Source organism: Esox lucius, chromosome 9, assembly GCF_011004845.1.
Source record: "Esox lucius isolate fEsoLuc1 chromosome 9, fEsoLuc1.pri, whole genome shotgun sequence".
Lineage (NCBI taxonomy): Eukaryota > Metazoa > Chordata > Actinopteri > Esociformes > Esocidae > Esox > Esox lucius.
Window position 1 is genome coordinate 8,629,089 of NC_047577.1, and position 21,751 is coordinate 8,650,839.

Below are 21,751 nucleotides of genomic sequence, written 5' to 3' on the forward strand. Positions count from 1 at the left end.
GACTGCTCTTATCCTATAGCATAACAACCAATAGTGAGCCACCCTGACTGCTCTTATTCTATAGTATAACAACCAATAGTGAGCCACCCTGACTGCTCTTATCCTATAGTATAACAACCAATAGTGAGCCACCCTGACTGCTCTTATCCTATAGCATAACAACCAATAGTGAGCCACCCTGACTGCTCTTATTCTATAGTATAGCAGCCAATAGTGAGACACCGTGACTGTTCTTATTCTATAGTATAAAAACCAATAGTGAGACACCCTGACTGCTCTTATTCTATAGTATAACAACCAATAGTGAGCCACCCTGACTGCTCTTATCCTATAGCATAACAACCAATAGTGAACACCCTGAATGCTCTTATCCTATAGCATAACAACCAATAGTGAGCCACCCTGACTGCTCTTATCCTATAGCATAACAACCAATAGTGAGCCACCCTGACTGCTCTTATCCTATAGCATAACAACCAATAGTGAGCCACCCTGACTGCTCTTATTCTATAGTATAACAGCCAATAGTATGACACCCTGACTGCTCTTATCCTATAGTATAACAACCAATAGTGAGCCACCCTGACTGCTCTTATCCTATAGCATAACAACCAATAGTGAGCCACCCTGACTGCTCTTATTCTATAGTATAACAACCAATAGTGAGCCACCCTGACTGCTCTTATTCTATAGTATAACAACCAATAGTGAGCCACCCTGACTGCTTTTATCCTATAGCATAACAACCAATAGTGAGCCACCCTGACTGCTCTTATTCTATAGTATAGCAGCCAATAGTGAGACACTGTGACTGCTCTTATCCTATAGTATAACAGCCAATAGTGAGACACTCTGACTGCTCTTATCCTATAGTATAACAACCAACATGCTCCATGGCTGCAGGAGAGGGAGAACTAGGTCATCCATTCTGATTGGTTGACAAATCCTCCCCCAACATCAAACGGGTGGGGACAAGTGGGGTGGAAAGAGAGAGAGAGAGCGGGGGGATGAATAAGAGAGAGGGGCAGAGAAAGGGGCATAAGGGATTGAGAGAGGCACATGAAAAGGTCCCCGTGGAAAATCTACCCAATTTCACACACAGATTTCACCCTATGATTTAAGGGCCTGCTTAAGCTCCAATTCTCCCACATAACCACCCTTCCACCAGAGCAGTAGTAGTAGTAATAGTATTGATAGTAGTAGTAGTAGAAGTAGTAGTTGTTGTTGTAGTAGTAGTTGTAGTAGTAGTGCTGATAGTGGTATTGATAGTAGTAGTAGTAGTGCTATTGACAGTGGTAGTGGTAGTAGTAGTAGTGCTATTGACAGTGGTAGTAGTAGTGGTAGTAGTGCTATTGACAGTGGTAGTAGTAGTAGTAGTATTATAATTGATAGTGGTAGTAGTGGTATTGATAATGGTAGTAGTAGTATTAGTATTGGTAGTGGCATTGATAGTAGTAGTAGTGGTATTGATAATGGTAGTAGTAGTAGTAGTAGTTGTAGTAGTATTGATAGTGGTAGTAGTGATAGTAGTAGTAGTAGTAGAAGTAGCAGCAGTATGACCCAGCTGATGGCTGGCTGGTCCTTTGGGGCCCCGGTGAGTAGTGGTAGACCACACACCACACAACCAAAAAATTTAATAAATACACAATGTATTCCAGAAAATAGTCACGCACGAGCAGACACACGTTCATGGAAATCCACGTCAGCTTGCCTCTCTAATCATCTAATTATTATTTAGGGGAGGAGGGAGGGAGGGAGGGAGGGAGGGAGGGAGGGAGGGAGGGAGGGAGGGAGGGAGGGAGGGAGGGAGGGAGGGAGGGAGGGAGGGAGGGGGAAAGAGGGAGAAGGACAGAGTGGGAGGGAAGAACAGTAATGGGGAGATGTGTTCTGTGTTATCATCTATTAGCATCATCCACAGCACTTCCCTTTTTATGTGTGACAGGGGATCATGCCGAACAATCGGATTAGCATCTCTCGCTAAATTGTCTCTGAAGAGAGGAATTAGCTGCTCAAAAGGGCACCGAAAAAAAGTGGATGTTGAGAAGGAAAGTTCGGGGAGTTTCTCTATTTTCCCTCCTTTGTTTTCTCTTTCTTTAGCACAGTTTTTTTTCTTTCATCACACCATTTCCCAGCACCTCTTTCCCTCAGCTACCTTCAGTCAAGCGGCACAGGCTCTGGCAGGGGTGTTGTACAAAAGTCTTAACGAGGACCGAATCAATTACAATTAGAGACGCAGGAAAGGTGGGAGGAGAAGGAGGAGTGGAAGGGGGAGAAGGGCAAGAGGAGGAGTGTGGGTGACTGTTAAGCGTAATTAAATCGTTTCCAATTCCCCTTAAAGCTCTAAGTTCTTCACAGGGAAGCGGCAAGAAAAGAGAGAGAGAGAGCGGGGACAGAAAGCACAACAGAATCTGAATGGGAGCGGCTAATTAATGTATTTTTCCCCAATTAATTGCACTTCCAAATTAGCAGTGAGCGAATGAGACAAGCGCCAGAGGAAAGGACGTGAGAGAAGAGGAGACATCAGGCCTGGGTTAAATGGGCTGGAATGATGGGAGTCAGAACTCAAGACAGACCTCTACAGGCTAACTGACCGCTCTGAAGTCCTGTCTGGCGCTACACTAAAGATACATGTAGACAGACCTCTACAGGCTAACTGACCGCTCTGAAGTCCTGTCTGGCGCTACGCTAAAGATACATGTAGACAGACCTCTACAGGCTAACTGACCGCTCTGAAGTCCTGTCTGGCGCTACGCTAAAGATACATGTAGACAGACCTCTACAGGCTAACTGACCGCTCTGAAGTCCTACGCTAAAGATACATGCAGCGTGCTTGACTGTCATTTTTAAAGATCGTTGCCTTGCCATGCTAGTGGCCAATATGCTGTCGCCTTTATAACGACTACAGGAAACTGTCACGAAAGAGCTAGGCCAGTGATCACACCATCATAGATGGGCAGAGAGAGTTTATGATCTGTCTGGTGAAAAAACTCCCAATGGGAATGAGAAGAAAAAATTTAAAAAAACGTTTAAAAGAGAAAATGACACTGACAGCGCTGTCAAACATTTGTCTAAAAAACTCCATGAAAACGTGTTTAGCGTCAAAACAGCTTATTACGACAAGTCCATTTGCCAAACACCGAGGTTCTGTACGTCGCCTTGGAAAAAATGGAGGGCGTGACAGGAAGTGGCGTAGCCAAGCTAACATACAGAACAGAGGTGATTATCCCATTATTCACAACAACACAATGTGTGTGACAACCTTTGTTGATTTACAGCAGTGTTTCCCAATCCTGGTCCAGGGGACCCCAATGGGGGCACGTTTTTGTTTCTGCCCTAGCACTCACACACCTGAATCAAATGTTGCACTACCACGCATGCACCATCAACAACACTGATTTACAGCGTATGGATTTACAGTGTTCGCCAGGCCATGTCCGCCGGAATGTTTTGTTGGTCAACAGCAGACAGGTTTTTTTCAATCCCTTTAATCTGAGAGATAGCGGAAAACCTGCCGTGGTTAAAAAGGTAACGCGTGCCCACCCTGCACAATGGGATCGGAAACGCCTTTTGATTCACGGCCGTGACGGAACAGAGAACACCTGCCGCGGATGTTTATTGACGGCACCTGCCAAGGAAAGGGGGTCGACAGAGTTCAAAGTGTTTCACCAAACACCTTTAGCAGTAAGGGGGGGTGGGGGTGGGGGGGGGGGGGGGGTAGGAAAGGCGAGAAGAATATCACCATTGAAGGCAAACATGTTTGGGGATTTGAGCGGCGTGGTAGGTGTGGATGTCTTTCCAAGTCCGACACGTTCCACTGAAAACTGACAGCATCCTATAACCCCGGCAATAAAAAATAAAAGGGAGGGAGGGAGGGAGGGAGAATCCGCTAAGGGAGCAGAGTTCAGGAATGGTGGGGGTGATTACTCAATTTGGTTGCATTGCTTTCAGATTCCGCAATGTGACTGCGTCACTAAATCACTTAGAATCCCTCCAGCACACGCATTCTAGAGTCAGGGGTCACGTGACTCTGGTTAGGAGCCACACAAGGCGGAGATCTAAAAGAAAAAGCGATGGACATCACATCATAAAACAATACGTATGTTCTAGGCGGGAGAAAAGGTGAGCGTTGGGTAGTCATCTTAATTGTTATTCGTGATTAACTGTGTGTTCCTTTATCCACCAGACCACGAGCCGAGCAACACAACGAGAGAAAACGGACGGATCGGATAAATCCTTGTTGTGGTTATTATTCAAAAAGGGTCTTGAAGAACTGAGATTAACACCGTCCTCTAGTTCTGCACAAAACTTTTATTTTTATTTTTTTTTAAAGGTGTTATATCGAAGTGCTTCAACACATTAACTGCCTAGATTCTATCTTCTCCTTACTAGAAAAAAACTGAAGCAACAATGTTTTCTCCAAAGATCGAAATCTGAAAGAACAAAAGCCAACTTATAAATGCGGGCACAGTGTTAACCTAAACATGGGCCCCTGGGCTCTTCTCATGTAAACCAAGGATGAACAGAAGCAGCGAAAGCCTGAGCAACAACACACCGAATATGGACTTTTATTCTGAAGAATCTGCTTGGGTCTGACACTTCAGCTTGTTAGCTGAGCCAGGAATACACATAATTGAGTGTCTTGTTACTTCGAGACACGCGTACTTGTTAGATTTCTACTTTGAAGTTGATGTGTAAAATGATTAGCACCCTCGAGTGTAATGAGACTGCCAAAAGGTTGTTTCAGCAAGTGTCAACTTGGGGTGGGGGGGTGGGGGGGTGGGGGGGTGGGGGGGGGGTGCCGACGCATGCCACTAACATCTCTTTTAGTTAATTGTTATTCAGTTGGTTTGAACTTTTATTGAAAATGTGGACTAGACTGTGCAAAGTTTGTGTAGACTCACTACGTGACATATACTGCGATAACACCAAAATACACACACATCCACACATTTGAGTCATCCATTAACACACATCCACACATTTCTCTCAACCATCAACACACATCCACACATTTGAGTCATCCATTAACACACATCCACACATTTCTCTCAACCATCAACACACATCCACACATTTGAGTCATCCATTAACACACATCCACACATTTCTCTCAACCATCAACACACATCCACACATTTGAGTCATCCCTCAACACACATCCACACATTTCACTCAACCATCAACACACATCCACACATTTGAGTCATCCATTAACACACATCCACACATTTCACTCAACCATCAACACACATCCACAAATTTGTGGTGTCCATCAACACACATCCACACATTTGAGGTGTCCATCAACACACATCCACTCATTTGAGGCGTCCATCAACACACATCCACACATCAACACACATTCAGACACAAACATCCCCAGCAGCTCCATATAACAGTGAGCTGTGTTTGTGGGTGAGGAGAGAACACATGGGGCAGTGGGGCAGTAGTACTAGTAGGAGTACTACTGTAGGAGTACTAGTAGGAGTACTACTGCCCCTACTTCTATAATAGAAGTAAAAGTAGCAGTAGCAGAGTAGTAGTAATAGTAGTATTAATAGTTGTATTTGTAGTAGTAGTAGTAGAGGTAGTAGTAATAGTAGTAGTAGTGAAAGTATTAGTAGTATTAGTGGAAGTAGTAGTAATACTACTATCGTAGTGATAGTAGTAGTAGTAATAGTAGTAGTAGTAGTATTAGTGATGGTAGGAGTAGTAGTAGTAGTAGTAGTAGTGGCAGTGGTAGTATTAGTGGTATTAGTAGCAACAGCAGTAGTAGTAGAAATAATAGTACTAGTAGCAGTAGTGGAATCCAGAAAAAAAAGATTTGTCTACGTAACCTAACATGGGGGTCGTTCAGTCAGTCAGAATCCTACAGATGTTCCTCCACATGAATTGTAAGGTACGCCTACTGAATATTAATGGAGGTGGATGAAGGGGATGCTAAAGCTTTTATTCCTTGTGATTAAAGCTAGTGACCTCCATTTCTAATGAGTCAATGTTATTCTTCACAAGTGCAAGTAACAACTATATTATTATTTAAAAAAGAAAATGTAATCCAGTATGAACATATCTATGCTTCTCCCTGTTTGACTGATGACAGGAAGGTCAGGAGTTAAACCTCTTTTAGGGCAAGCACTCCACTCCGAGACAACACGCACAAACACATATAAACACACAAACACTCAAAGACAAACACAGGTACATCACACGCAATGCAAGACAATTTTTTTTATTAGTCAATGTTATAAGTCTCTATCTAGTATGAACATATCTATGCTTCTCCATGTTTGCAACTCTTGACTTAAGAATAAGTACAGGAACTGCCAAATAGACTATGTTCATTGAAATGTATTAGTTAATGAGGTATGTTCCAATACGGCATTCTCTTTTGCCAAAAACAAGGAATCTTGACACTGTTTACATACATTTGAAGTACTGGAACAGTCCAAGTCAAGCATTGCCTGTTAGACTCATGACAGGAAGGTCAGGAGTTAAACCTCTTTTAGGGAAAGCACTCCACTCCGAGACAACACGCACAAACACATAAACACACAAAGGCACACACAAACACTCAAACACACACACAGGCACATCACATGCACAAGGCAAGAGGTCCAGCGAGTTACTGAAACAAAGTTGACACAAAGACTGGACAGCAACCAACCGGACCGTGGGACAGCCAGGGGGCGCGCTCATCATGTTCCCCCAATAACGCCACGCTGTATGACCAGCACGGGGACCAGCGGGCGGAGCCTCCGAGGGGTTATCAGTTCAGACGCTTTCATTATCTTTCAACACGCAGCGCTCTCTAGGAATGACTGTGGTGTTATGCTTACCTAACCACACACACCAGCTATGTACTGTAAACAAGTCTATTTTTTTTATCAAACTACATGGGAATCTAAATACTTGTCCCTTGCAGCTCACTTGGTGCTTGCAAGGCCAGGTTCGTGGGTTTGAGGGACCAGAGTAAAAAAAAAAGTTACAAGAGCGTCTGATTTGAATATGTCAACGGACTGAGCGGAACGGAATTCTCAGTGTCAGTAACTAGGCGCCCCCTCTAAAAGTTGTCTAAACTCTCCCCGCATATAAACATGGCTCCGGGTCACGATGACAGCTGAATTCAACGGATCTACTGAGTGAACTCACTACAGAACCCTCTACGATACTGTATCCACAAAGCTCTGGTTCCGATTGACCTCAACTTGGTTTCTTCACGGTAAACAAGCGCGGAGGACGGCCAATCACAACGCGGACCACCCACAGAATGTAGCTAACGCCAACGATCACCGATACGATGAGACGGATAATAACGGAGAAGACGCGGATCTAGCTCATTGTCACCTTGGAGAGACGAACTAACAGAAAGCTGCAGATGAAAGAGTTACCAACTCTTATCCTTTTTACAGTCGCCAAGGTGTAGGTTTCATTGTCTCCGTCACAAATGGCACACTCTTATCGATCTAGCGCGCCTCCACTGACCCGGCTTGTATGCGGCATAGTGTGCTGAACAGGTTGACATTTGGGACAACGCCTCTATGCTGAATATCTCTGCGAGGTTTCTATAGGAGACCTTTTGTGATATTGTCAGATACACGGATTGACGGACAGAAAAGAATTCAGTCCGTCGACTGGAGAATAATCTTTCCGCTAGCATGCCCTCAACTAACAGCACAATGTGACAGGACGCAGCCACACTGAGGAGGCAGTCAGAGACTAGTGACAGGCAGAAGGGGTGAGAAATGTGAAGCTTCGTAAGAAAATAATACGGAGGAACTGAGTGAGGAAGCCAGAGAGAGGAGAGAGGAAAAAAACTGATGGAGAAAGAAAGAGCAAGGAGAGAAAAAGTGAGGCCTGGTTTTAGTTGTATTTTGCTGAACCTTCTGTAAACCTGAATTAGCTGGTTGTAAGTTAAGAATGACAATGTATGGAGATTTGGAAGATCGCCTTTTCAATGCTCCGATAAAATTAATGTGACAAGAAGCCACGGTGGATAAACTCAACTGTATGTGTGTGCGTGTGCGTGTGTGTGTGTGGGTGCCTCATATGAAGGTGTGTGAAACTGGAGGGGAATATAGCTAAGAGCAAAACCACCAGAAAAAAAACTAAGCACAAAAAAACAAACTACAAAATGTTAACATAAGATGTCCTCACACACTCACACACACACACACACACACACACACACACACACACACACACACAGAGAGAGTGCCGTTGGGCAGATAAATCTTATGAGGGGTTTATTTAAAGAACACTCTGGCATCAATTAATTTATTTCAGGATTTCTTTGTAACCCTGCAAACACAATCTAAATACACTCTGAAATAAACTCCCTAAACAGCAGGATAGCATTAATAATTGGTTAATTATATAGTTTTATTGGTTTTATTCAAGCATTGTTGTTGTTTTGCTCAAGGTGGTCTTTTTCCACTAAACAAATAGCCTTTTTACCCTACGATAGTTTTAATAAAGCTCCTTGACCTGTAGGAAAGGACGCACAGAGAGTAACAAGAAACATAGATATATATAGACAGACAGATAGAGAGACAGACAGACAGATAGAGAGACAGACAGACAGACAGATAGAGAGACAGACAGACAGTGAGACAGAAGAGGGAAAGACTAAAATTGACTGATAAAGAGAGAGACAAAAAGAGAAAAAGACAAACTAAGACAGAGAGGGAAAGGTAGAGAGACTGAGAAGACAGTGACAGACAGAAAATTAGATGGACAGAGAGAGACAGAGGAAGAAAGAAAGACAGATAAAGAGACACAAGAGACAAACATTATTCTATTAACCATAGTCAAGATATAAATTCCATAATATTTAGTAGTTGATTCATAAAGAACATAACTAAAGTACAAATAACGCATGCACGGAGTTTAACTGTTGTATCTTATCAGAACACAAAATACAAACGTTTCACTCCAATGTTTGTAAACAATGTGAATGTAAAAAAACCGTATGTACAATCGTAGAAAAGAAACCATCCCAAAATTGTTCTTTGACTGTCCCAATAGGAGAACCATTTATTTTTCATGTTGAACCACTTTGGTTCCAAATAAATCATTTTAGATTCCATACAGAACTCTCTGTGAAAATGGCTCCACCCAGGACCCAAACTGTTTCTACCAAGAAAAAAAAGTGTCTTTAAAGGGTTTCACATGTGAAGTCAAAAGATGCTTCTGGATACATGTTTTCTAAGTGGGTTAAAATCCGGGCTGTCATCAGGGCCAGGCCTGCTGGCCTGTTTTCTTACAGATGGCGCAATCGCCCTGCTTTCAGAAAGACATTCTCCACTGAATCTCAGTTCTGATATCGCCAGGACAAGGCTGGGAAACATTAGCTAAGCTTATGACACTGCTCATGATCACTGGGCTAGTTAGCTCATTAGCGGGACAAATCAGAACACTTGACTTTAGCGTGTTAGCCGTAAAACAGAGACCTTGCCGCTGTCCAAAGGACAAAGAGTCAGTAGCAACATGCAGCGATGTGGATTCATTTATTTACTATTTAAGCACTGATGCACTTAAAGAGGCGACAGTAAATCACACACCGTGGCACTGGAGTTGTCCACCCAATGAAAGACAATTGAGAAAAGGAAAAAAAAAACTGTAGCAAAAAAAATTATCTACAAAAGCTTCTTTGTCACAAGTGGTGCACCGTTTTGGGGGTCTGCAAACAATGTTTCCACAATGTAGGCAAATATTACAGATCGGCAATGTAGGCAAATATTACATTAAATGTATATCTAATTATAGAAAGAGAAGAGAAATTACCATATCGACAATCTATATTAATGAGGACATTGAGGGGATTGGCAGTGGTCTGACGTAAATGATGAATATGTCCTTAACAGGAAATACTGTACATGGACAATTAAAAAAAAACACTGGCACTGAGGCATTTTTTCTACGTCCTCCTCGCCCCCTCCTCAAAACTCTTTGGTCCCTCCCCTCTGACGTCCTCCTCCAATGGGCTTGGCGGAGGAGCCGAGGAGAGGAGCAAATTGAGATACTGATTTCCTGAGAAATCTGCTCTTCACTGGTCTACAATACTACAGAGCATAACTCAGCAACTGAAAACCCTCAACAGTTTGTTATGCTGTTGAGGGTTTTTCATCACATCCGGAGAGCATGTAAAAACAAATCCTTTCTGTTGCAAAGGCCATTGTTGGCTAGCACGCGCGGTGGATATCAAACTGCTATTGTTGTCGAGGCAACCGTCATTGACATCAGTGGACAAAGACACATTTTCAAAATACTACTGTGCAAAAAAAACTGTGTCTACGACTCAGTACCATTGGAACTTTGCAGACGGTTTGTATCCTGTCAGACTCTGCAGACTTTACCTCGCCATATCTGATTTGAGATCATTGACATCATGACAACATTTGTATGGTAAGCTAAAACAGGAGAAGTCTTCATTTTAACAAGCAAAGTTCTGAAACGCTGTCTAAAAATACCATATTTAATATTTTGTTCAGACCCTTATATATAAATATATATATATATATAAATATATAAAGTGTATATATTACACCCAATTTATATTATACACCCATGTCTATGAATTTTGAGAGGAGTAACATTTCTCCAGACCCATCACTCAGTGTATAACCACGAAGAAATGAAGGATGCCAGGACGTCCTTCAGTACGTGTGGAGTCTGGATTACAGTTCTAGGATGGTATTTAACACCTGGTCTAAATGGATCTGCCAAAGGAACAGAGCGAGAGAGAGAGAGAGACTACACAACACCAGCACAACCACCCACACACACACACACCCTTGGTGGCTATGGACATACTAATGTCATGGGATCCCTAACTAAGCATGACAAACTCATGACAGTCACAAAGACATGCATGTGCTTTCTTGCTGTGTCTTCACGCGAGCTCTGCTCGTGCTCTATATAACGTGCATCTATAGAGTTTCAGCGCGTGTTTCAGCGCGAGTGTGAGCGCCCTCCGTGCGTTTGCTCTCTGCAAGTGTGTGCGTGCGTGTTTGGGTGTATGTGCGTGCGTGCGTGCGTGTTTGCTGCACCCATTTATCATAAGATTATCACACCAAGTCACACTGGCTACCATCAGGCAGAAAGATGAGATCAGTCACAGGCAGGGAGCTCCGCTCAGACCGACAGACACGCCGGACAGGTCAACAGACAGGTCAACAGACAGGCCAAGAGACAGACAGGTACGCCGGCGCACAGAGAACCCTACAACAAACGCTGTGCCTCCGAAGAGGATCGCGGGGGGTCATTAAGTCACTTTAGAGGCAGGAGGCTTTATACCTCCTCAGAGTCACTGTTGAGATAATAGGTCCATTAAACTCTCTAGATAGTTCCCCTGCCAGGAGGAAACCCTGCATGCTACCAGAAGATTGCAGAGGTCCATGGTCTTTAGCTCTGTGAAGGGCACAATGATAGAGCAATCAGGCAAAGTGGGAGAACGGGAGAGAGGAGAGGAGAGAGAGGGAGCAGGAGGAGAGAGGGAGGGAGGAAGAGGGGGAAGGGCAGAGAGCGGCGGGGGTGTTGGTGGGGGGGGGGGGGGGGGTGTTGGGTCGGGGGAATATTTAACATCAGGCCAAAGAAGCTGTCAAAAATACAGATGCTGCGTTTTTAATTAAACAACCAATCAAAGTCTGTCTGGGATGTGGATTCGTCATTAGCATTCAGGCGCTGACACAATGCACACGCGTGTGTTCATCATGAGGCACACGCGTGTGTGTTCTGCGCTCTCTACGTTTTACTGGTCTCGCATGTTTCAGCTGATTACTGGGGTGTAGCAAAAAAAAAAAAAAAAACGCATCAGTAACCACTCCTGAACAACGCAGAATAAACAGAATAACTCTGACATGTAACATTTGTGTGTCGTACCGGTCCACTTAGCACAGAGGGAAAAAAATAAAAGTAAAGAGGAAATGAATTAATGAAATGTGACCCGTGTTCAGAACCAATCAGAAATGTGTCAAGTGTGATCTGAGTTTCTGGCAGCGTAGACTGAATATCTGTTTGTGTGTGTGTGTGTGTGTGTGTGTGTGTGGGGGGGGGAACATGTGCCCATTCAGAGTGCGTAATTAAGTCTGTGCGTGTTGACAGCGTGTAAATCAACTGGACCCGAAGTGTGAGTGTGTGTGAAACACTGTTCAAATTCAGATGTGCAAAGCTGGTAGAGTCATACCCAAGAAGACTCAAAGCTGGTAGAGTCATAACCAAGAAGACTCAAAGCTGGTGGAGTCATAACCAAGAAGACTCAAAGCTGGTGGAGTCATACCCAAGAAGACTCACAGCTGGTAGAGTCATACCCAAGAAGACTCACAGCTGGTAGAGTCATCCCCAAGAAGACTCAAAGCTGGTAGAGTCATACCCAAGAAGACTCAAAGCTGGTGGAGTCATACCCAAGAAGACTCACAGCTGGTAGAGTCATACCCAAGAAGACTCAAAGCTGGTAGAGTCATACCCAAGAAGACTCAAAGCTGGCGAGTCATACCCAAGACTCAAAGCTGGTAGAGTCATACCCAAGAAGACTCAAAGCTGGCAGAGTCATACCCAAGACTCAAAGCTGGCAGAGTCATACCCAAGACTCAAAGCTGGTAGAGTCATACCCAAGAAGACTCAAAGCTGGTAGAGTCATACCCAAGAAGACTCAAAGATGGCAGAGTCATACCCAAGAAGACTCAAAGCTGGTAGAGTCATACCCAAGAAGACTCAAAGCTGGCAGAGTCATACCCAAGACTCAAAGCTGGTAGAGTCATACCCAAGAAGACTCAAAGCTGGCAGAGTCATAACCAAGACTCAAAGCTGGCAGAGTCATACCCCGTTAACCTAAATAACATCACTTTGAGGGCTATGTTCAGAGCAGACCCGCAGCCTCACCCATAAATGGACACATACATTCTTCCAAAACAAAGAAACCAAATCCCCAAATTCCTGTGAAATCCCAGTTCTAAATAAGAACTGTAAACCGGCAGCTGTTAGGAACACCCCACGTTGAGTACATAATCTGAACCCATTTTGGAGCGGCGAGCTAAGTGCTTGAGTGGGTTTGATAGGGAGCCAGAACATGTGACACACACACACACACAGTACAGCACTATAAAACCGATTAAACCATATGGCCACTTTTAAGTGTGACACTGAAAGGTGCACACACACACATACGCACGCACGCACACGTGAGGTGTCTTCATGCCACTGGTGTTGAATTTGATTGGTGATCCCAGTGGGATAATGTACACAGGAATAACACACATTTGGCGTACGAGGTGCATTTTTCACCGCCACACACTACGGAGACCTGCAAAACGCGGCCGCTTACCGAGGAGAGGTTACACGAGACTCCGTGAAACATTTCAATTTTTGCAGGTCAGACGGTCGCCATGGTCGGCGAGACTGGAAAGCAGAGACAGAGACACAGAGGCAGAAAAGAAAGGAAACAGAGAAAGAGGGTGAGAGCGAGAGAGAACCAGCGAGACTATGAATCGCAGGAGAGACCCTAACTGAACCGTCTAATATTGACACAGCGCCACAGCGGCAGATGGTTATTTGAATGTCATGAATATTGGATGACATTAGCTGTAATAGGCAGAAATACCTTGATGAACACCCCATACAGAAGGACACTGGTACGACAAGGCGGTGAATTCAAGTGCTGCATGGGGCACTGGCTCTGTGTGTGTGTGTCTGTCTGTGTGTGTGTATATACACACACCATTAAACATTTAAGCCTTTATACAACAACAGAATGACTTGCACTTGAACCTTTCCCTAAAAAGCCATGCAGCCTAATGTAACTGAATTATTCCCACTGACCAAAGGTGGCTGTGTGTTAATCTGGTTAACAATGGCTACCTTTGACCCACGCCACACATTCAAACACTTCACCTGGCACCTGTTTCTTCACACACACACACACACACACACACACTTAGTATTCCATCAAAACAAACATTGGTTAGAGTAATAACACAGTCTGTTGGATTAGTATTAGCATACATTTATGTGGACTGCTGAGGAAACTATACAATGACATTCCTTGACTGGCGTTATAGCTGCGGTCAGAATTTAAAGGCCGGTCAGACGGCCAGTCAGAATGTAAGACGAATCGGACGGCCAGTCAGAATGTAAGACGAATCGGACGGCCAGTCAGAATGTAAGACGAATCGGACGGCCAGTCAGAATGTAAGACGAATCGGACGGCCAGTCAGAATGTAAGACGAATCGGACGGCCAGTCAGAATGTAAGACGAATCGGACGGCCAGTCAGAATGTAAGACGAATCGGACGGCAAGTCAGAATGTAAGACGAATCAGACGGCCAGTCAGAAACGAATGAAGCAGACTTCCTTGCCGTCTGCCTACGTACCAATTAGGACTGTGGAAGAGCTTCTACAGAGAGCGGGGTGAAGAGAGGGAGACGGAGTGAGACCGGGAGAGGGAGACGGAGAGAGACTGGGAGAGGGAGACGGAGAGAGACCGGGAGAGGGAGATGAACAGACTGAGTGAGCGGTAGAGACAGACGGGGGAAACAGACGAAGAGAGAAAGCAAAGAGAGAGGGATGGACAGACGGAGGGAGGGAGAGACGGAGAGAGCGAAAGGAGAAAGAGAGAAGGCGATCGGAGAGAAATATACTTCAGCTTGCAGTTGCACTTCAGCGACCTTATCGCTTGGGGGCGGGTATAAAACACATCACCAAGGCAACACAAGTTCCGACAGACAGGAGTGCTCAAGAAAGTGCCAGACACACTGACTCCCCACCTCAGCCGACCATGGCCGTAGGACACAAGCGGATCCCGCCCGCCTCCCCCACAGAAAGTACAGAGCTCGCCTTCGACGCCGAGCAACACCGCGTACAAGGCCGCGCACACACGCTCTTCGGCAATAACGCAGCGGGAACCGAGACGGGCCAAGTGACCCGGTGACATTTCGTAGCGTTGGATCATCCCAAGGAGGGCCCAAGATTTGCGTTTTCATTGCCCACAATGCATCGCCCGGTGGCGAACCAAGCTAAACACTTAAATAACCAAGTCATGAGATCACGCCCTGCAGCGGGTTCCTGGGCCGTGACATCATCGGAAGGGGGTGGCGGCTTTGCAGAGTTGGAAAAGGATAAAAAGAAAGTGATATTTCTCCTGACGGTGTGTGTGTGTGTGTGTGTGTAACAGCACGGTCAGTTGACCTTCATTTGACAACCAACATGAGGTGACAAAGAAGCACACAGTACTTATACACCCACACATACACACACACACACATACACACACACATTGCTACAGCCATAAATCTTAGCTTGCCTTGTCATCTCCGTTTACCTTGGGTAGGTATGTCAGTGTCTCAGGGTAGCTGAGGACTATACCGCCGACAGGCAGATTTAAAATGAACCAAAACGTCCTGAGGGCTTCTAACCAAACCATCGTGTGGTTTAAGTATGACTCCAGAAGCGCCCGGTGACTTCATGACAAACACACCTCTGTTTTAAATGTCTCCACCAAGAAAGAGAGCGCATTCAAAGGTCCAACGCACATTCAGACCCAAAACTGAACAGACATAAAGCTCCGGAAAAAATTAAGAGATCACTGCACCTTTTTCTTTCCTTTCCAAAAAAGTAGTACAAGAAGGTTTTGAGTGAGGAACAGAAGGATTCAAATGAAGAGACCACTACAAATTGAACGCTTCTGTTCCTCACTCAAAACTTTCCTTTTCCACTTTTTTGGAAAGGCAAGAAAAAGGTGCAGTGGTCTCTTAATTTTTTCCGGAGCTGTATGTGCTTTCCAAGCCAGCCTCATGGTTTTAGGGACGATCCATAGTCAATGTAAATTCAGATATGCTAATTGTACAGTACACTGCAGGTTTTCCACACTGAAGTACAGTGGGGAGAACAAGTATTTAATACACTGCCGATGTGGCAGAGTTTCCTACTTACAAAGCATATAGAGGTCTGTAATTTTTATCATAGGCACACTTCAACTGTGAGAATGATTTTTTTATAATTAATTTGCATTTTATTGCATGACATAAGTATTAGATCACCTACCAACCAGTAAGAATTCCAGCTCTCACAGACCTGTTTTTCTTTAAGAAGCCCTCCTGTTCTCCACTCATTACCTGTATTAACTGCACCTGTTTGAACTCGTTACCTGTATAAAAGACGCATGTCCACACACTCAATCAAACAGACTCCAACCTCTTCACAATGGCCAAGACCAGAGAGCTGTGTAAGGACATCAGGAATAAAATTGTAGACCTGCACAAGGCTGGGATGGGCTACAGGACAATAGGCAAGCAGCTTGGTGAGAAGGCAACAACTGTTGGCGCAATTATTAGAAAAATGACCTGGTCAATGACCTGAAGAGAGCTGGGACCACAGTCTCAAAGAAAACCATTAGTAACACACTACGCCGTCATGGATTAAAATCCTGCAGCGCACGCAAGGTCCCCCTGCTCAAGCCAGCGCATGTCCAGGCCCGTCTGAAGTTTGCCAGTGACCATCTGGATGATCCAGAGGAGGAATGGGAGAAGGTCATGTGGTCTGATGAGACAGAAATTGAGCTTTTTGGTCTATACTCCACTCATCATGTTTGGAGGAAGAAGAAGGATGAGTACAACCCCAAGAACACCATCCCAACCGTGAAGCATGGAGGTGGAAACATCATTCTTTGGGGATGCTTTTCTGCAAAGGGGACAGGACGACTGCATCGTATTGAGAGGAGGGTGGATGGGGCCATGTATCACGAGATCTTGGCCAACAAACTCCTTCCCTCAGTAAGAGCATTGAAGATGGGTCGTGGTTGGGTCTTCCAGCATGACAACGACCCGAAACACACAGCCAAGGCAACTAAGGAGTGAATCCGTAAGAAGCATCTCAAGGTCCTGGAGTGGCCTAGCCTGTCTCCAGACCTGAACCCAATAGAACATCTTTGGAGGGAGCTGAAAGTCTGTATTGCCCAGCGACAGTCCCGAAACCTGAAGGATCTGGAGAAGGTCTGTATGGAGAAGTGGGCCAAAATCCTTGCTGTGTGCAAACCTGGTCAAGGACTACAGGAAACGTATGATCTCTGTAATTGCAAACAAAGGTTTCTGTACCAAATATTGAGTTCTGCTTTTCTGATGTGTCAAATATGTCATGCAATAAAATGCAAATTAATTACTTACAAATCATACAATGTGATTTTCTGGATTTTTCCCGTCACTCACAGTTGAAGAGTACCTATGATAAAAATTACAGACCTCTACATGTTTTGTAAGTGGGGAAACCTGCAAAATTGGCAGTGTATGAAATACTTGTTCTCCCCACTGTACATCAACAAACTCCCTATCTTCACCTCTATCCCTCCATCACTACTCTCCCCTCTCCCGAACGAACACGGCAAGAACTCGCCTTACCAGACTACATTACCCAGAGTGCACCAGCAGCGAAGATCCCTGGCTGGCGTTGTGCCCATGCCTACTGGGCACGGCACGCGTAAACAAACACTCACATTAACCCTGTCGGTCTGAACGCTCAAACAAAACAACCGACTGGCCCAGTCGCGGGACGGAGAGTGAAAAACAAGAGCAAGAGAGAAACAGAAAGTTTCCGGCAGCCTGTTAATCCAGCCCCAAACTCTCCAGAAAAGGCACTATACCCACATAAATAAGTTATAATTAATAGTCGACTGGAATTATCCTTCATTATCATCCTGTGCTAGTTCCTCTTCCATTATCCAGCAAGAGTGAACGACTGAAAGAACTCCCATACATCAGCTCACCATTAAGATCCACTTTGGCCCTGAATGGACTGTTACTCTCACATATAGTACAATGATACATGTACACTTTAAAAACATCTAGTCGTAGCTCAAAAAGAAAAAGAAAAAATCCTTTGTGTTCTGGCCAAGGCTATATGGGTCTTTGAATGTGTCGCTGTGAAAACATATCAACAGAAGCAAAGCCATATACGATTGCAGTCCATCGATTCATATTATAGCACACTTAAGGTGTAGTCGCCGCCTAATTGAATTCTTGTATTTTCAGTAACAGTGCATGTCTGAGAGACAGACGGGAAGACAGAAGACAGCATTTGGTGCACGGCCAAGTCCTCACGGCCTTGAATATGTGACACCAATCAGAGGAACTAATCCGTTACACTAGTGAGGTCCGGATTCCTTCTTTTCGGCCCTCGGCCCATTTTCTCTTGTCCTACCCAGTTCTTCCCTCGATCAGTCTGCGGGATTCAACCAAACAACACTCACGGCACAGCTAGCAGATGAGCAGTTTCCCTCCTACAGAGAGCCTACGTTCCCTCCGATAGTAATTAATTTATTAAACAAAGAAGGGAGAGCGCCACGGGTCCTTTGAGTATTCTAATCACATACCATCGGCCTATTAGTACAGTGGAATAAGAACAATTAATCACACAATTACACGTGGACAAAGTGTTGCGCGCGCACACACACACACACACACACGCACCACGGGCAAATGCCTCTACACACACTTTAAGATGATCTCTGCGTGGTTTTCTGCGTGTTCTCTCCTGCTGGGTGCTGATGTAATAGGATGTTATGGTCAGGGGGTCACTAAGGGGGTTGTGTGTGTGTGTGTGTGTGTGTGGGGGGGGGGGGGGGGGGGCACGCTTCAATAAACCACAGATTTATGCATCTCCTGGTAGCACTTTTTTAAGTTTGCAATACTGATGCGACACAGAACAATCCATCAGAAGCACAGAGACACAAGAGTTCTTTCAAATATTAATTCCAGGACTAAACACACACACACACCCACAAACCGCTCCTTATTTCCCTCACACCTAGTCAAACTCACACACACGCAAACCAAATTCTTGCTCAAATATTACCTCGCACACAAAAGACTAAATGACTGAATAACTTTGTGGAATTTGGCTAATGGAAATATTTTCTGCAGAAAAAGGAGCTGCCTATCCAGAATTCATGAAATACATCTGTGAGTGTGTGTGTGTGTATGGGTGGGTGTGTCAGAATGTTCGTTTTTGAGGACAGATTGCACAGGGTTTAGTTTTAGGGATTTAACGGACTTTGATCTGAAACGTGGCGAGGGCATAGGAGAGAGGAAGTCTGCCATTTTGAAACCCAAAGTTCAAACCCATTTATGACATCTTGAGGTGTTTGTCAAGCCCTTTTATACTGCTGTACTGAGGCAAGCAGACAGACCTCCGGAGCCCCTCGGCATTCTAGTAATCACCTCGGCCCTCCAAATTAAACTTTAGAAAATGTTTTCGCAGACCTTATTTCACAAAAATGAGTAGTAAATGTAAATGTAATTAGCTTCTCAGACAGTTTGGGAATGTGTGTGTGTGTGTGTGTGTGTGTGCCTATAGCACAGATGGGCACGAAGAGGCTCAGCGCCCCAGCAGAAGAGGACAGTAGATTACTGGTCAGTGCAGACTGAGAGCAGGTTTTTACTGCAAATGGCACATCAGACTATATGAATACACACACACACACACACACACTAAGCAGCCATATCCAACTCATGCATTCTGAGGTATTCTAAAAAGCAGATTGTGGGGCAAAGGTACACACAACACACCACATATTTCACAAACCCTCCACAAGACAATTAACTAGCTGAGGAGGTAGGAGGCAATACTCTGAAGCATCAGAGCAAGGCCAGGTATCAGCTACACAGAGAGAAAGAGAGAGAGAGAGAAGAGATACAGAGAGAGAGAGAGAGAGAGAGAGAGAGAGCAAAAAAAAGATGGGGGGATTGGGAGACTCGGATTGAGAAAAGGGGAGAGGGACAAAGAAAGAGAGAATGAGATGCATTTTAAAGTTTAGAGATGTAATTAATTTGCAAGCCCACAAGAGAACATGTAAAAATAATTTACAACGGTGGGGGTGGGGGGGGGGGGTTGGAGGGGGGGGGTCATAGCATCTAATAAGATTAACCTTTGTGCTAGAGGATACAGAGAACCTGCGCTGTTCATGAACATCAATATGCCCAAAGGCGTACATACATATAGTTAGATTCACCATGGAAACATGGTGGGTGTTTGCCTGGATAATATCGAATTGAACATTAAACATACGTGTATGGGCTAAAGATCCCTGCCCCGAATGCAACCGCCTAAAAACATTCCGAAGGATTTATTGACTTGAGAAACTACGAATAAGGCATCGATACGAGCTAGCTGATTAGCTGACAGTTTAGCTGACATCCCGTGATAGAATGTGGGTGACAAAACCAGACATGATTTGGCTGTGATGTTGAAATGATAAACTCGAGAAAACAGAATGTAAAAACCTTTACTCTTAAGTTTACAAAAGCACTGATGATGTCCAAGACAGGATTACAAAAATGTTACCGATAGATCATACCGTTGTAATATTATTAGCCTAAAAAACAGATGATATAATGTCCCATAGGATATACACGAAAGGGCCGTCAAGGTGTGCGGGTCAGAGCAGTAGGACAAGGGTCCGACAATCTCCCCACAATATCGTGGCAGGTTATTTTAACGGACTGCTACAATCTAACCTACATCCGGAGAGTTGTTGAAACCGGCGGGTTAAGAGATCAGAACGAAGTGGATCATAATATCGCAATAACACCGTATTTAGCGATGTTTGTCGGATTAAACAAAACTAATGAATGAATGGACAGTGGGGGAGGGGGTTATGAGATGCATCGGCATCAAGAAAATCTCTAAAGATTCGTGGAGGTACGAAAATAGTGGTATTATGCTATATACACTGTAGGCTATTATAGAAGCACAGGAAAGGTTCTCTAGGAATTCGAATACCATTCACAGGGTGGCACTGCAGTTTTTAAAAATAACGGAATGTCCACTGCATCGGTTTGCATCAACACAGCATGCAATCAATAATCAAAAATATTAAAAAACGTAATTCGTTACAAACTGCACGAAACAAATTTAAACTGCAGAGTTCAGCGTCAGTTCGAACAAATTATTTCAACAAGTATTTGGCTACAACCAAAAACAACAGTACACGTTTGGTTAGCGAGATAAAACGCTGTTTCATTTTCTTTGTCATCCCCCACCTTCCCTAAAATACAAAAATTATTTTCTGTGACATTTCCCCAATGCAGCAATGCGCGCTCCCCAGTGTCGATGTCGAGGGCAACAAGGTAACGCGCATCACCAAACCCGGCTTCAGTTTTAAAGGTGGAACGCGCACGGCCCTCCCCCAACAAAAATAATACAGTAGCCTACAATAAAACCTGGAACGCGCACCAAGGCACAGCGAACCAATCCTTATTGGCTGAGCCACAATTCCATCTATACACGTGACACGCCCTGCTTAAAATAAATAAACAGCAATGAAAAAAAAGACAAAAAATGGTCCCTCACCCCAAAATCAATAAGAACCAAGAAAAACTGACTTGTAACATCCACTTAAAATAACAGCACAAAGTATATAACTCTAAGACACATGACAATAGCATCCAAAGCATAAAAAAACTTAAAAGTGTATATTTGGGTTGTTCCGGGGGGTAGGAGAGGCAACAGCCGTGCGTACAAAAAATGACAGCTCGCTCCGCGCTGCGCTCCGGACAGCGGACAGCAGCGGCGGCAGATTTTCCCCAGGACATCACAGCCAAACCGTTTAAGTGTTTCGTCTCCAAACCACGCACACACCGGCTCTCCAGCCGAACCTCCATGCAAGGCGAAACGAGCTTACCTACACAGTGAATGAGTTTGTGCCGCCACGAGTCAAGTTCCTGCCGAAAGCCGCGCCTCTCGATCGTGCATTGCTGCCTTTTGCACA

The 21,751-nt window shown here is 44.5% G+C and overlaps 1 protein-coding gene across 4 annotated transcripts in view; it reads right to left on the reverse strand.

The window, feature by feature from the left end:
- Positions 1–21,751, reverse strand: part of lcor (ligand dependent nuclear receptor corepressor) — a 49,936-nt gene extending 28,185 nt beyond the window's left edge. For 3 of the 4 annotated variants that reach the window (XM_010865591.4, XM_029122225.2, XM_010865588.4), the window contains exon 1: positions 21,665–21,751. The gene's annotated coding sequence lies outside the window, so the exon portion shown is untranslated. The remainder of the gene's footprint in view (positions 1–21,664) is intronic. The other variant, XM_010865590.4, reaches the window with a different exon arrangement.